We start from the raw sequence: 15,281 nt of genomic DNA, 5'->3' as shown, positions 1-15,281 counted from the left end.
TTTACAAGGCATCTTCAGTGGGTGTCTTGAAACATTACATGATTTGTCCTTTTTACCCATAGGTTATTGTTTCACATGTAGGTTATAGATTTAAAAACAGTTTTTTTTTTTTTTTTTTTTTTTTTTTTTTTTTTTTTTTTTTTTTTTTTTTTTTTTTTACGAAATGGAAAGGCACTTACAGGTAACTTCTAATGCACTGCATCTTAGCAAACTGCTTTTTCTCATCTGGTAACCAGATGGACATGTTACAGTTCACTTTCAGTTCACTGTTTTCGTTACACATCACTGTAACTGCCATCTTTTAGTGCCTATTAGGTAACAGGATACATTCTGAAATGAGGTGACTGAAATGCTAATCATTTCTGCAGACCATATTAATGTAAATGTTTTATATAACACGTTTCTTGTAGAGGCCGTTTTCGGAGCACTTGTATATAAATTGCAGTTGTTTCAAATAAAATGCCTTTTGCCGTTTTCGGAGCACTTGTATATAAATTGCAGTTGTTTCAAATAAAATGCCTTTTGCATGCTGCACATCGAAATTTTTACTGAAACAACTGCAATTTAATGTACATTTCCTGTGAATATGAACGTCCTATCTCTAGTCGTTCGTTTTTTTCTGAAAATGAGTTCATTAATGGGTCTTGTTTTCTACCATTTATGTTGTTACGTCCGCAGGACATGTTCTATCAGAAGGTTAAGCCAATAATCTACGGAAATAACTTTTTTTCGCTTTGCAACAGCTGAAGAAAATTTTTTGCAAAATTTAAACCTCATACAGAATGATGTGACATTTAACTTATTTATATCAACTTGTCTTTGGTAGTCACCTCGTCAAAATCATCGTCAGTAGCAGGAAGTTTAGAAGAAATCTATAAACGCCTTTTTCGATCTGCCAACAAAATGTCTTTATGACCAGCTTAGCTGTAATGCAACTACTTGTAGCTCCCTTCACTAATGGCAGCACTATGCAAGATCACCTGCAGCAGGGCTGTATGTTGAATGTTGACCCGACTACAGTATTTAAGAACAAAAAGCCGGAGCGCGCAGTTGCCAAAAAATAGAACCTCGGTGACAAAGTTGTCCAGCTTTGGGATACGTGACGCTTCTGTGCGTTCATTTTTGATTTTACGACAGTGTACTTCCGCACTCCACCTGCAGGAGAGGCGAGAGCGGCGGCCCTCTTCCGAAGTGCCTGCAAACAAACACGGGGCGGCCCGCTAATCCACTCAAGTGCTGCCAGCTGCCGGCCGCCGCCCAGGGGCAACGAACGCTCTCACACGGCCCGCCACCGCAGCCCTGCACCACTTTCCCAGCACTCTCGTAGTTCAAAAAACATCGGAAGTCTTGTACACTTACGCCTGGAGTACTCACAGCCTCGTCGGCACGCAAGACTTTAAGGAACATCGCCGTCGACTGCAGCCTTCGAATTAACCTGCTCCTTGTCATAACTCTACTCTGAAACACAACAGTAACAGCGCAGCAATGTTGCGAGAAGACCTGGCACCAGCGGTCAGCTCTCAGTTCGTCTCTGACCTGGACATGACGCACCACTTGCACACTCGCCTGTGGGGACGGCCATAAAGAGTCTGGATAATGTATTGCCGAGGAAGTAAACAAGAGGAGGAAAAAAAACTCAAAGGTTAAATATTGCCTCTTCTTGTGGATGAGCGGCGACGGCCCTACCATCCAAGGAACGAATGCCGTCAGGGAGACTGGTCAATCTACAGGCAAGAAATTATGTTCGGCAACTAAGTTCACGTGTCCCTGATGGCGTTCCACTTGGCAGTAGTTGGTTCGACTTCTGGAGCTGATCGACATTTCGAATGAATTGGGCTGCCGAGGAGGAGAGCGATTTTAGCTTTTAGTTGTTTCCACACATGCCACAGGACTGATTACGGACCTCTGGTACAGAGCCGAGTGGAGGGTCTGAATCAGAGGCCTAGACTGTTCTGCGATCGTGTAGCCTGTAGATTCCTCGATTTGCGCCAAAGGGTGGCTGGGTTTCGGGTTCCGCTGAGCAGGTCAGGTGTCCACTACACGCAGGAGGCGGCTACACGGGTAGCAGGGGCTGTGTGGCGTGGACTGGGCGGTTTTTTAGGTTAGAGGGTCTCGGGAAAACACAAGAAGGGCTTCAGTCACAAAGGGTGCAGGCTGAACACAGGAAGAGCGTAGATACAGGAACAATTGGTATAACAGTTGTAAGTTGTCGTAGGTGTGTTGGGAAAGTACCACAGCTCCAAGCGCTAATAGAAAGCACTGATGCTCAAATCGTTATAGGCACTGAAAGCTGGCTAAAGCCGGATATAAGTTCAGCCGAAATTTTTGCGAAGTACCTAACAGTGTTCCGAAAGGATAGGCTAAACACCAATATTGAAGAAAGGTAGCAGGAGTAATCCACATAATTACAGGCCCATATCGTTAACGTCGATATGCAGGAGGATTTTGGAACATATATTGAGTTCGAACATTGTGTATTACCTCGAAGAAAATGGTCTATTGACACACAGTCAACGTGGGTTTAGAAAACATCGTTGCTGTGAAACACAGCTAGCTCTTTATTCACATGAAGTGCTGAGTGCTATTGACAGGGTATTTCATATCGATTCCGTATTTCTGTATTTCCGGAAGGCTTTGGACACGGTACCACACAAGTGGCTCATAGTGAAACTGTGTGCTTATGTAATATCGTCTCAGATATGTGACTGGATTTGTGATTTCCCGTCAGAGAGGTCACAGTTCGTAGTAATTGACGGAAATGATCGAGTAAAACAGAAGTGATTCTGGCGTTCCGCAAGGTAGTATTATAGGCCCTCTGCAGTTCCTTATCTATATAAACGATTTGGGAGACAATCTGAGCAGCCGTCTTCGGTTGTTTGCAGATGACGCTGCCCTTTATCGACTAATAAAGTCATCAGAAGATCAAAACAAATTGCAATACAATTTAGAAAATATATCTGAATGGTGCGAAAAGTGGCAGTTGAGCCTAAATAACGAAAAGCGTGAGGTCACCAACATGAGTGCTAAAAGGAACTCGTTAAACTTCGGTTACACGATAAATCAGTCTAATCTAAAAGCCGTAAATTCAGCTAAATACCTAGGTATTACAATTAGGAAAAACTTAAATTGGAAGGAACACACAGAAAATGTTGTGGGGAGGGCTAACCGAAGACTGCGTTTTATTGCCAGAACACTTAGAAAATACACTCCTGGAAATGGAAAAAAGAACACATTGACACCGGTGTGTCAGACCCACCATACTTGCTCCGGACACTGCGAGAGGGCTGTACAAGCAATGATCACACGCACGGCACAGCGGACACACCAGGAACCGCGGCGTTGGCCGTCGAATGGCGCTAGCTGCGCAGCATTTGTGCACCGCCGCCGTCAGTGTCAGCCAGTTTGCCGTGGCATACGGAGCTCCATCGCAGTCTTTAACACTGGTAGCATGCCGCGACAGCGTGGACGTGAACCGTATGTGCAGTTGACGGACTATGAGCCAGGGCGTATAGTGGGCATGCGGGAGGCCGGGTGGACGTACCGCCGAATTGCTCAACACGTGGGGCGTGAGGTCTCCACAGTACATCGATGTTGTCGCCAGTGGTCGGCGGAAGGTGCACGTGCCCGTCGACCTGGGACCGGACCGCAGCGACGCACGGATGCACGCCAAGACCGTAGGATCCTACGCAGTGCCGTAGGGGACCGCACCGCCACTTCCCAGCAAATTAGGGACACTGTTGCTTCTGGGGTATCGGCGAGGACCATTCGCAACCGTTTCCATGAAGCTGGGCTACGGTCCCGCACACCGTTAGGCCGTCTTCCGCTCACGCCCCAACATCGCGCAGCCCGCCTCCAATGGTGTCGCGACAGGCGTGAATGGAGGGACGAATGGAGACGTGTCGTCTTCAGCCATGAGAGTCGCTTCTGCCTTGGTGCCAATGATGGTCGTATGCGTGTTTGGCGCCGTGCAGGTGAGCGCCACAATCAGGACTGCATACGACCGAGGCACACAGGGCCAACACCCGGCATCATGGTGTGGGGAGCGATCTCCTACACTGGCCGTACACCACTGGTGATCGTCGAGGGGACACTGAATAGTGCACAGTACATCCAAACCGCTTCGAACCCATCGTTCTACCATCCCTAGACCGGCAAGGGAACTTGCTGTTCCAACAGGACAATGCACGTCCGCATGTATCCCGTGCCACCCAACGTGCTCTAGAGGGTGTAAGTCAACTACCCTGGCCAGCAAGATCTCCGGCTCTGTCCCCCATTGAGCATGTTTGGGACTGGATGAAGCGTCGTCTCACGCGGTCTGCACGTCCAGCACGAACGCTGGTCCAACTGAGGCGCCAGGTGGAAATGGCATGGCAAGCCGTTCCACAGGACTACATCCAGCATCTCTACGATCGTCTCCATGGGAGAATAGCAGCCTGCATTGCTGCGAAAGGTGGATATACACTGTACTAGTGCCGACATTGTGCATGCTCTGTTGCCTGTGTCTATGTGCCTGTGGTTCTGTCAGTGTGATCATGTGATGTATCTGACCCCAGGAATGTGTCAATAAAGTTTCCCCTTCCTGGGACAATGAATTCACGGTGTTCTTATTTCAATTTCCAGGAGTGTATAACAGACCTGCTGAGGAGATTGCCTACTCTACGCTTGTCCGTCCTCTTTTAGAACACTGCTGGGCGGTGTGGGATCCTTACCAGATAGGACTGACGGAGTACTTCGAAAAAGTTCAAAGAAAGGCAGAAAGTTTTGTATTATAGCGAAATATGGGAGAGAGTGTCACAGAAATGATACAGGATTTGGGCTGGACATCATTAAAAGAAAGGCGTTTTTCGTTGCGTGGAATCTTCTCACGAAATTCCAATCGCCAACTTTCTCCTCTGAATGCGAAAGTATTTTATTTACACCGACGTACATAGGGAGGACCACGATAAAATAAGGAAAATCAGAGCTCGTACGGAAAGATATAGGTGTTCATTCTTTCGGCGCGCTATACGAGATTGGAGTAATAGAAAAATGTGAAGGTGGTTCGATGAACCTTCTACCAGGCACTTAAATGTGATTTGCAGAGTATCCCTGTAGATGTACATGTAGATGTAGACGTACATTCCCGTGCCATGAGTTACACTGTCTGATCGTAGGTATCAGCACACGTCTATCTAAAGCGGAAATGATCACTAGACGTCACAGACGCGTACTCACCAGAGTAAAAGGAGGCGAGGGGTATTCTATTGTCAGTGGGGAAGCAGTGACGGCAGAATAGGTCGGTTACGAGAGCGCAGTAACCTCGGACGTAGCCTTCGCGTGTCACCTGTGTAACAAATCTATCAGCGTCAGTTCATCCCTTCTAAACAGGCTCAAGTCGACTGTTAACGTGATTGTCAAATAGCAAAATGAGGAAACAACCAGAGCTAAACCAAGACCAGGCAGGGGCCCTCGAGCATTGCGGAAATGAAATGGTTGTATGGCATCGATGACCGGAAGGCCTCACCTCGAGTAGTTTCACCGCCCAGTTGCAAGTCTTTTCAGGTTACGCCAAACTGGGCGACATGACTGTCGATGATGAGGAGAACATCTCCGACTCGGCCGGGAATCGCTGCATGGCACTCAGACACGCTGATGACTCAGCTGAGGAGACTGACAGCACTGCGGAAAGTGGTTGTAAAAAATCGCATGAAATGAACCGAAGGAATCACTCGTGCCTTCCACAGTGCTGCTACCAGTACAGCTAGCACAATGACTTTACGTTGGAAGTTAGTAAGGATGGGATACAACGGTGGAGCAGATCGTCATCGCCGCACATTTCTGTAATCTGTGCAAAGCGACACTTGAGGTGGCGTAAACATTGACTCCACTGGACAGCGGATGACTTTAAACGAGTAATTTGGTGCGACAAATCATGCTATACTCTGTGGCAATCCGATGGAAAGATTTGAGCTTGGAGAATGCTTGGAGAAGATTGCGTGTGCGAAGTTCCAACGGTGAAGTACAGACGCGCTGGTGTCACAGTATCTGAGTTCAAATGGTCAAATGTGTGTGAATTCTTAAGGGACCAAACTGCTTAGCTCATCGGTCCCTAGACTTACACACTACTTAAACTAACTTACATTAACTGATACTAAGAACAACACACACACCCATGCCCGACGGAGGACTCGAACTGTTGTGGCGTAACAAGCTAGCTACGCCACACTGAGAAGGGAGCCGAAAGGCACGCGTACACACACGCCGACTGGCGTCAAGTCTGGAACAGAATACGTTATGACTGCTATAAAGAAAATACGTAGCTTTGGAATATACTTAACTTTTAATCACTCCTTGTGATACATCTCTCTTGACTATACAAATGAGACTCGTAAGATACATGCACTGTTACAATTGGCGCCTTGCTAGGTCGTAGCCATTAACTTAGCTGAAGGCTATTCTAACTGTCTCTCGGCAAATGAGAGAAAGGCTTCGTCAGTGTAGTCGCTAGCAACGTCGTCGTACAACTGGGGCGAGTGCTATCCCGTAACTCGAGACCTGCCTTGTGGTGGCGCTCGGTCTGCGATCACACAGTGGCGACACGCGGGTCCGACATGTACTAAATGGACCGCGGCCGATTTAAGCTACCACCTAGCAAGTGTGATGTCTGGCGGTGACACCACACGAACCTCCGGCAGGAGGGGCCGCGCAGTCCGTGACATGTCACCTCAAACCACGCGGCAACTCCGCGCGGCAGTATCTGAGTGTTTTGTTGGTTAGGACGCGTAGCAATTTTTGCGCTTAAGGAAACGCAAAGTAGAGGAGGATAAGAACACATTTTGCAGCATTAAATAATGCATACTAGAGAAACAGTTGGGGACGACAACTGTTTGTTTCAACGTGACAATGCACCCTGCCATAAAGCAGCGTGTGTAAGAAAACGGTTTGTGGTCAAAAATATGCCTGCAGTGGACTGACCTGCTCAGAGCTCCCCCCTCAAACCAATGGGGTAAGTTAAAATGTCTAATTTGCTCCAGATACCAGCATCCAAAATCACTTAGATCTCTAGTTTCGGCTCTTGAGAAAAAAAGAACTGATGTCAGTCCGCAGGCGGTCAGACAACTCATTAAAAGCGTCCCAGGCAGAGTTCAAACCATCACGAAGGAGAGGGGTGCACACGCCCCATATTAGTCTCTATTAATCCGTGTCTTGGTACTGTTGATCAGATAATGTATATTCCAGATGTCTGTACAGTGTCATACGCGGTTAAGGTGTGGTGTTGACGTTGCTGGTGGACATCTGTCAGATGGAAACTTAAAACTGAGAGTACTGTTTTTCCAACATAAGCTCCACTGCTTCCCAAGCAGAATTAAGTCCGTAGGTCTGTAGCTGATAAAGTACTACTTTTGGAAATGAAAATTCCACAACTACTCTTTGTTTTTATTTTATATGTTTTTATTTTGTTTATGTCTAGTGTGGTGTCACCGCCAGACACCACACTTGCTAGGTGGTAGCCTTTTAAATCGGCCGCGGTCCGCTAGTATACGACGGACCCGCGTGTGGCCACTATCAGTGATTGCAGATCGAGCGCCGCCACACGGCAGGTCTAGAGACATGTACTGGCACTCGCCCCAGTTGTACAGCCGACGTTGCTAGGAAAGGTTCACTGAGAATTACGCTCTCATTTGCCGAGACGATAGTTAGCATAGCCTTCAGCTAAGTCAATTGCTACTACCTAGCAAGGCGCCATTTATCCTTTGCTATGTATCTAATGAAGCATGTACAGTAACAAGACCAATGTTCACCAATTGTGGATTAAAGTTAAGTATTCCAGCAGCTACGTACTTTTCTTTATAGCATTCATTACGTATCCTGTTTCAGACCTCACGCCAGCCTGCGTGAGTTTAAGCGCGTGCCTTTCGGTTACCCGTCACTGTGGACTGGCTGTCTTGTCAGTCCACAACATCTAGTATCGTAGTCGCAGCCTCTTCTCAGGTGCTCATTTAGGTATATAGCCAAGCTGGAGAAGAGGAAACTAATAGCGTCATTGGTCACAGACCGAAGAAGAAGCAGACTTCTTGCTGGTTCGGAAGATGGCTCTCTTATTTTCATTCAGTACATAAACATACATGATAAGATGAATGAATTATATTCCACATGCCCGCAGTCTAGTTATTCGTACAATGCAAACGCGTGCCAGATTCACTAACCAAACGCAGAACATAAGAATGGAAATGCAGCCAAACCTCGACCTTTCGCATAGAAGCAAGTAGCGTTTCTTCTCTCTCCTCAGTTGTCAAGTGGTGGTGTGCTGCAACAAAACAAACGAGCGTGGTGTCAAGTTGTATTACTTTAGTGACTCTAATGCCATATCACCATTATTTAGCTGTCTTTCCTGTTAGTGGCTGTAATTGTTTGCGAGTTAAAATTGAGAAAAATTAGGTATCGCCGTAAGCTGATTTCATTTGAATTACTTTAGAACAATGGTACACATCTTCAGCACATCATTCAGTTTTACATCCGCCCTCTTCTGATTACAATTACTCTGCGTTTACAAACTAACGCTTCCACTGGGAGATACAACGAAAATTCCAGTGCCAGTTTCAAGCCTCCAGAATCGGTATGCCAATAAGGGAAAACTGCAGTCAGCAGTGAGGAAATCATCCCACCCATACACCGGGCTGAAGACACCTGTTTGGAAAAACACCATGCCCTGCTGAGTGAAGAAGTCCGTAACTGGCTGCTGCAAATCCTCGTCCAACATGTATTGTCGACCCTTGAAGTTCTTTTTAAGGGACCGAAGGTGTCGTCGTAGTATGGAGAGAGATCAGGACTATAGGCGGGTACTCGTGTGCCTCCCGCTTGAGTTGGCGTAACTTCTACGTGCGTCATCATGAGCAGCAGCTCCCCTTGTCGTAGTTGCCCCGTACGTTTCGCCTTAATTGCATACAAGCTCTTCGTTCCCCGATGGATGTCTACCAGTGTTTGTCCTTCGGCAACCTAGAAAAGACTATCAGCACGCTGGTGCTGTCCGGTCATTTCTTAACAACGTCTGCAGTTAGCGCGCACACGTCGGGGGGACACGAATGCCACACCATTCCCTTTGCTACGTTTCGGTCCTTATATACGCGCTTGAGTCGCTTAAGTGCTTATATACGCGCAGCACCAGCACCAGCGCTTTCAAACGGAAACTTTTTGATCGTCCGTTATAGGTTACAACGATATTCCGATTCGTTCAGATCTTTCTCCAATGGTCTGTAACGTCTTTAAAGAATAGCGGGGAAACTTTGGATTTCAGGGACGTCTGTACATCACTATGATCCTTCCGTGGTTGTCTTAACGTTCTTCTTACTTTAGCGAGTATCCATTCCTGAGCAGTGCATTGGTGAGGTATTTCTATTCCGCCATTTACTCAATTTTTACTGACTTCAAGGCGTTTCTACGGTTTACTGCTACGGCTTCATTTTCCGTATTGATGATCAGCAGAAACAGAAATATTTTAGGCTTCTGGGGTTGACGACTGTTAATATGCTTCACATGGAAACTGCTAAATTCTATAGCTAACTTAAGATAGAAGGCGATCTGGAAACCAAACTATGTCAAGAACTTATCTCTAACTCAGGATCAAAAGGATTGTTTTCCTGCCACTACGTTTTGTGACTTTTTAAGCATTTTATTTTTCTCGCTTTTCTCATTTTGTGTCACTGGATATATTGTTTGCTTCATGACTTTCTGTTACTTTTTTTTATTAATTCGTGCGCTATTAATGTATGATCGCTTTAACAGTAACAGGCAAACATTGTTATTCTGCGCTCTGGTTTATGTTCCCAAGTTTATATGTGACTTCGTCTTCGTGCTAGCAGCGAGTATTGTGTCGCTCTTGCGAAAATAATCTCCGCGGGACCTATGATGTATGCGCTTCAGGCTAGCATTAGCCGCCTACGTTGCACTTGACTGCAGTGAGCATATGTTTCCGGTAACAGAGTTCGTCAAAATACCGCGCGTCATCATGTTATCTCATTTTCAGAGAAATGCAGGGCTGTTGTTAGAATATACCCAGCACCGGTTCGAGTTCATTTTTCCACACAAGCAATCTCCTGCCTTCTAGTGTCTCCCTCGATGTAAGCTGCCTTTATTTGTGCTCTTAATAACACTTTTAGAAATAAATCTAAAACTAGTGATCATGGAAGTGTTTATATATATATAAGTACAGTGTTGTTACAAATGGCTGAAGCTATTTTACACACTTCCTGTAGCTATGTTGTTTGAAATATTGTCACATGGCTTAGCACACACAGAAAAACTAAAAAAAAAACTGTTTCTTGACATATTACAAGCGATCCATATGCGCCCCCTTGCTGAGTCTGCAGATGTAGAGTCGATAATCAAGTTCTTCCCGCATTTGACGCAGCATGGCCCTCTCCATTTGTTCTTAAGCACTGTCAATGCGAGCTCGCAAATCGGGTAGGTTTGATGGCGGAGGAGTGCAAACACTAAATCTTTCACATCACCCCATACAAAAAAAATCGAATGCGGTTAAGTCAGGAGAACGTGGAGGCCATCACATGAATTGTTGATCGTCAATCCCACCACGACCGATCTATCGGTTTCTTAATTCCCTGTTTAAGAATTCACTAACCTTATTAGGGAAGTTGAACAATTATTGTACAACCATCCTGTTGGTAAATGAAGTCCACAACGTCGGTCTCTAGTCCCCTCCCCCCTTTTTTTTAAGACACGCTGTAAATAGAAGTGCCACATCATCGACGACGATCCAGACAGGTGGAAGGTGAGTAGGTGCTTAGGCCCACTGTATTATGAGTAAACCTTTAGGGTCAACTTCTTAGGACCTGTATGTCGGTCCGTAAGATGCCGCCAGTTGGTGGAATGGGTTACGATGTCATAGTACCTTATACCGATGCCATTGGAGGGGTATTGTCCCGCCCAGAGTTCTTATGTGGTACACCGAGTTACGCAAAGTGTCTACTTTGTTGTGCAGGGTCGTAGACCGTTTGCGAACTGCTTCTAGTGGTGTATCCATACGGAGTGCAGCGTGCAAGTCAACGATGTGAGTATAGCGGTTGGCACGAAGTATACATCTGACTACCATATTTTGTAAAACTTGTAGACGACCAACTTGTGTTGGATTGGTAAGACCCCGGACCGAGCTGCCATACAGTATCTTGGAGAAAACCATCGCCTTACGCCTTATATAATCGAAGAATTGCTGTGGTACTGAGGGCAGTGCTCTTGGAAAAACGGAGGAGTCTCTTGGCCATACCAAAAGCTTTGCAGAAAGGTCAATATGTTTATCGAGGAAAAAGTGTTCGTCCAAAATGACCCCCATGTAAGTCACCGTTGCCCCCCCTCCACCCTCCGCCCCATAAGGAGACATCGAGGGGCGTTCTTGCTGAAATAGATGGCTTCTTGTTGGTGGGATTGAGTTGCACTTTACTGGTCTTACACCAAGGGGCTGTGGCATGTGGTTTATCCTGAAGGCGTCGAATGTTGGCGTGAATATGTTTTCCGCCAGTGAGTAAAGCCGTGTCATTGGAACACTGTGCAGTTTGTACCCCTGTGACAGCTGGCACGTCATTTACGTAGAGATTAAATCGTAGTGGGGATGAAACGGATCCTTGAGGCAGCCCTGCCTGCGCCAATCGGGTATCAGACGGTTGGCCCTCTACTGTAACAATCATCTCTGTTTGTCGAAAAACTCGCTATAAGTTTCGCATAACAACTGGGTACCGACGTCAGTTTATCCATTTCCCGAATTAGTTGTTCCCTCCATATCTTACCATAGGCCCTTTCAGTATCTAAGAAGACCGATGAAGTAGCACTAGACACTTTGAAATTTCTGGTAACATGTTCCGCTCGACAAAGGAGTTGGAGCTCTGAGGATACGTTATGTTCATACTGTTCTGCCCTGATCGTGCCATCGGCCACCAGTGGTTCAAAATGCGGGCCTTGATGACTCTCTCAAAGGTTTTGCCCAAACCTCTAAGGAGACTAATGGATGTGAAATTTGTGGCCGGGGTAACGTCCTTCTGTAGTTTGGGAATAGCAACTATCTTAGCTGTCTTCTACGCAGTGGGGAAATACTTCGAGATGCAGCCATTGTAAATTCTTGTCAAGAGCGCCAATGGTTTACGTGTAAGTTCTTCAGGTATAAGTTGTTGATCTTGTCAACACTAGATGCCTTGTTCCCATTTAGCTTCCTGAATATCGTTCTAATTTCGCTAGGTGTAATTAGATGAGGACGGAACCGGTCGGGAGTGGTAATGATCGACTAGTTGTACGATGGCGTACTCGGTTCTCTCTGGCCTCTGTTCATAGGCTCCCGCAGAGGCGTCATTTGTCCCTCAAACGCCGTCGCGAATTTTTCCGCATTTGTGAGTGGATCTTCTGTTAACCACTGCGCAGTATGAAGCGGTCGTTTCGGCGTGGAATCGACCTTCAAGTTCTTCACTAAACGACATTCTTCTCTGGTTTTCAGAAGGAAGGAGGTCATCTTATGCTCCCACATTTCTACTCGCAATTCAAGAAATCATCGTCGAAGCTGCCTTTCCAGGTGATACACCCATCGGCGGTAAGCTGGGTTGCGAGTCCATTGCCATAGCTTCCGATACCGGTTCTTCTGTAGCCGTAGTTTTTCAAGTGATGGAGACAACGGATCGTCGGTCTGGAAGTCATCAGCAAACGGTGCAGACGACAGTTTCTGGACCTTCCATAGTTTCCGCGTTAAGTAATCGAAGGCAAGATCGATTTGGTCCGGCGCCTGAACATCCAGGGTGGGCACGATGTTGTTATTTAAGTATCTCTTGAACTGAGGTCAGTTATTTTGTTTGTGAACTTGCTGTTTCGGTAGGTGACTTGTCCTTGGTAGCGTCGACAGAATAGGATCATAATTCGACAGTAAGTCACTGATAGTAACAAGTCGGGGATCAATCCCAAGTCCGTGGGTGATAGCAGTGTCTAGGGTATCTGGACGTTGATGGCTCGGGAGAGAGTGTGCATCGGCTCAAGAGGTCCCCAGATCTCCAGATCAAAGTCCTGCTCCAGGCGGTGCAGCACCAGTCCCCTAGGGTTGGAGGTAGGTGAACGCCAGGTAGAATGCATCGCATTACAGTCGCAACCAACCAAAAAAAAAAAAAAGAAAAAAAAAAGAAAAAGGCTTGCCGCTTGTGCTAATATATGACGTAAATGCCGTGCTATGAGCTGGGGCGAATATATGCCACCACGAAAGTGACCTCTCCCAAACCTGTCCAGAGAAAACTGCAGTTGCATCCAGCGCCTGTGGCTTGGATAAGTTGACATGCCAGTGAGTAATTGTACTGCTGTGCCACCACCACGTGCATGTCTGTGAGTGCGGTAACCTACCATAGTTCGAAGTTTGAAAGTTTCATTTGGCCGTAGGTGAGTTTCTGGCAAGAAGATTATGTCGATCTTGTGACAATCAATCTTATAGTTCACGTTTCTTATTGCGAACTTCAGTAGCATTCCATCGACGGATGTGAAGATCCTTCGTACGTGCGGTCATGGCATTGATCTGACCCCTCGAGCTGAGCCAGTGTTTCCACTAGTACAACGATCTTAGACGGCTTGTCTCTAGCTGCCAACATATTTTCCCCAGCAGTGGGTTTGTGTAAGAAATTTGAGAATGGTTGCCACCTCTGTAAATGCAGTACGCATGTGTTTGTCTCGAGACGCCCTCGTTGTTGAACAGCTGTATACCCTGCAGTTCTGAAGCAAACGGTCGTCCCTTCCGTGTTGCAATTGCAGTTCACACCTGGACCCATGGTGATGGAAGAGGGTTTCTTTGAGCAACCAGACCAGCCATGCCAGCCATTACAAGTTCCACTCCTCAAGAACAGTTGTAGGGTTCCTCTGTGGTAGTGCAGGACATGAGGCTGATGGGCGGAACTTCTTGACAGCTTTCTGAAATTCGCTACAGCCCTTCCAAGAAGCTACATCAGACTCTGGCAATCCGCACATTTAGGAGGTGTGCCAGGAGGTAGTGTGCATACCGCCACATTTAACACAGAGTGACGGTAGCCAAAAATTATCAGATCTGTGTGTCCAACATTGACGACGTTTACACTGCGACTGTACACTGCGGGAGCGGTAATCCTCCATCTGTACTCGTACTTTCGTCGACAGCACATAGCGGGATCCGCAGATGGTATCGGATTTATCCCCCTTTGGTAGTGTCAGAGTCTACACCGGCACTGAGTGGAGCTTTCCCTCCTTCTTACGCTTGAACAGGCGTACATCATGTATGGTAAAGCCTTGCTCTCGTAGGTCTTTGTGCACTTCGTCCACAGGAACCGAAGGTGGCAAATCTTTGATCACCACCTTCATATCCCTGCTGGTAATATCTTGATACGTGTGAAATTGTAACTATTGATTCTTGCAAAAGTCGAACATCTCTTGGCAACCCTCGAGAGTATCAACGTAGAATTTTACACCATCTCCAGTGTATGCAGGTCGTTAGCCACCAGAAATCTGTTCCTTAAGGTCGCGGCACACCTTAACATGATTTTCACTGTTGTAAGTCTCTGTAGGTGGTATCTTCGGCACCTTTGGAACCGAAGGAGGTGGTGATGGCTGGTCGGTGGCCATAGGATCATGTGCCGACGCTCCAGCTAGGGTGTCATATCTGTCTGTAGCGTCAGCTGCGCAGCTCGATCCAGTGCCTGAGCAGCACAGCGGCGAAGGGTCTTCCTGAGCTGCACTGGTTGAAACCCCTCGGTAGCCACGGTGTCAACGACAGATTGGCATTCCATAGAGTCACTATCTGTATTTACTGTCCTATGAGGACCTGTTGCTGTCGCTCCGTGGTTGAAGTCAGACGACGATAATTCCTCAGAATCATCGTCTGTATCCTCCTGAAGCAGTGATACGATTTATTTCTTCTAAAGCCTCATGCAATGACTTCGGTGGTCTTCGTACTTCTCCTCCCATTGTTTGGGATCTGTGTCTGCTCCAGAGCTGGCCTTCAGCTTTGCTTCGCACTGTCATGCTGTAGTTGCGGTAAAATGCCACCCAGTGCAGTGTCCGACGCAGGGAACCGATAGCAGCCTGCAAACGCCTTCACACGTCCGCCGATGCGCCCGTGAGAAACACAGCTGTACAGATACTTCCGCGAATACGTCCGCGATAAGAACATGGTAACTGACTAACGACGTACGCTACAATAACAACACTTCGATACAATCGAAAACTCGATACTTTTTCGACTGGTCTTCAGTTGTGGCGTGAAACAGTTTTATCATATCAAGATACTCATATCCTCTAACGGTCTT

The sequence above is a fragment of the Schistocerca serialis genome, chromosome 1 (genome assembly GCF_023864345.2).
Source record: "Schistocerca serialis cubense isolate TAMUIC-IGC-003099 chromosome 1, iqSchSeri2.2, whole genome shotgun sequence".
Taxonomy (NCBI): domain Eukaryota; kingdom Metazoa; phylum Arthropoda; class Insecta; order Orthoptera; family Acrididae; genus Schistocerca; species Schistocerca serialis.
Note: the sequence above shows the minus strand (reverse complement) of the source record.